Below are 2441 nucleotides of genomic sequence, written 5' to 3'. Positions count from 1 at the left end.
CTTCTCTTGTATTGAATGACCATTTCCCTGAGGGTCCCCAGGGGAACAGGCTGCATTCTTCTGAATGTACTTTTTCCCTCTGGTGAGGGCAGAGTCATCTTCCTGCTCTCCTCTTGCAGATGTGGCTCCTTTGAATCTCCCTTGACCTCCCTCACCCTGTCTGGGACACAGGGGTGCAGTGCAGGAGCCTGGGCCTTAGGGAGGCAGGCCTTGGCTGACAATGAACACGGGGAGAATGATGGTGGGTTGTGGGCCTGGGGATACGCTCAATACCTTCTGCCATGCTCAGACCTTCTGGCCAGCCCACCCCAGAGTTCCCAGGGGGAGAAGGGCCCAGGAGTGGCTGGGAGCCTGTAACCCCCAGCACTCTGGTGCTCAGACACAGGCTGGAGTGGAAGCCCACTGGAGGCTTCAGACCTGAGGGCCTTCTCAGTGCACAGAGGGCCTTCTCAGAAGGGGAGCTCACCTCTGAGGCTGGCAGGAGAGTCAGGCTGCTGAGGACAGCACCATCCTGGGCTGGGGGATGGAGGAAAGGGAAAAGGCCATCCAGTCCCTGGAAACCCAGATAGCCCTGGAAGGACAGTCAGGGAAGGCTTCCTGGAAGAGGTGAGCAGGCCAGAAGGAGGCATGATGGTAGAGAGGGAAGAGGGCGCCAAACAACCACAGTCTTGTCCCTGGTGTGGCAGGGACACCTGGGCCCCTCTGTTCTCACTGTTCTTCCTCACTCTGCTCCCCACCAGGGGCCACGTGACACCAGGGGAGCAGTCCCTCTGTCCTAGTAAGAGTCCCTAAGTGAGCTGGCTGCTGGTCCATTGTGGAGGGACAACACTCTTCCTTCCTCCTCTCTGCCTTCCTGGGCCAGGGAGCTTTGGGAGCCAAGCAGCCATGCGTGCCAGGAAGGGGCTCTTGGGAATGAGAAAGGGAGGGAGAAATGGCTGAGAAGAGAGAGACAGAGGAGACAAGCGGGTAAGGGTGAGAAAAGAAAGGAGGGAGAAGGGGCCAAGTGAGTCCGTGGAGGACCGTCCGGCACTGTGAGGAAGATGGACCACAAGTCGGACCTGTATGCTTGGCCGCCTGCATGGTGCTCTCCCTTGGGAGCTGGGACTGCAGAGTGTCCCTGGGGTCAGCTGCCGCTCCCTACAGCCCCTGCTCTGGGTGCTGGTTCCCTCAAACTCTCTTCTGAGAAGCATCCCTACCTGGTGCCCCAGCAGGTCCACCTCTGTGGGCACCGTGCCCTGCAGGCTCCTGGCCCTTCTTCAGGACCCTGGGGTTGTGATAAGAGCCCATTCCTGGGCTCCAGAGATGCCCGGACTCTAGAAAGACCCTGGCCACAAGAAGCTCCCAGTTCTCCAGGTCCTGCCCTAAGCCCACCAGCTCCAGAGGAAGGGAACTGGATGGGACCCAGGTCTGGCTAAATTCCCCTGTGGGGGCAGCTGGGCCCTTGCCTATCCTGTGCCTGGACCGCATCAGGGGCTGCACCTGCTGCACAGAGGCTGGCTGGTGGGACGTTGGAAAGACCGCTGTGTTGGGAGGCCCAGGGCTGTGCTGGGAACTGGGTGGGGACGTTGCCAAGCATCATACTCTCCCCATCAATCCCCACCAGGTCCATTATCATCTGAGCTGTGATTATAAAGCAATCAGGGAGATCCTTTCTTCCCAGTTCTTGAGAATGCCTCTTTCCCCAGCATGAGTGAGAATAGGAGGATTACTCCAGGCCTCGAGTGGCTCAGGGGAGGGGAGAGAAAGAAGGGGGGCAAGGCTCTATGTCCACTTCTGTTCCTCTCAGACCGAGGCAGAGTCCTGGCCCATGCTCCCCTGTCTCCTGCCCTCTCCCAGCTCTGGGCATTGGGCGATTCTCAGAGGTGTGGGTAGCCTGCTGGCAGACAAGCGAGGAGGGAGGCAGCAGAGGGGCTCAGCAGGGAGCTCTGGCTGGGTAGTTGGGAGCCCTGAGTCTCATCCAGGCTCTGTCGCTTGGCTGTGTGATCTGGGCAAACTGCTTGCCCTTTCTGGCCCTGACCTTCTTGATCTACAAAATGAGGTGTATTCATTGGGTCATTTCTGGGGTTCTTGCCCAGCTCCAACAGCCTGTGAGTTGGAGACCACAGCGAAAGGAGGGTTGGAAGGGACAGGAACATTGAGCTTGGTCCCAGGTTGGGAATCCACCATCAGGCCTGGGCCGATAGCCAGGCAGGTTGGACTCCCAAATCCCCAAGGCTCCCTGTACCCAGTCCCCTGCCTCTCCTTTCCTTTAGACCCTGTCAGGGCCAAGGGTCCCCATCTGAGAAGCCTTCTCTGTCCAGGAGGGAGGGAGGAAGACTGGAGACCCAGGAGCTTCTGAGCTCTGCTCTGGGCCTCAGGACCTGCTGGAATGTGGACTCGATGATAGCAGGGGTTACTCCATCATGGTGTCCTAGAACAGTGGTTGGCACATGGACGAGCCT

This window comes from Mandrillus leucophaeus, unplaced genomic scaffold, assembly GCF_000951045.1.
Source record: "Mandrillus leucophaeus isolate KB7577 unplaced genomic scaffold, Mleu.le_1.0 Scaffold71, whole genome shotgun sequence".
In the NCBI taxonomy this organism is placed as follows: domain Eukaryota; kingdom Metazoa; phylum Chordata; class Mammalia; order Primates; family Cercopithecidae; genus Mandrillus; species Mandrillus leucophaeus.
This window is presented reverse-complemented; position numbering follows the sequence as displayed.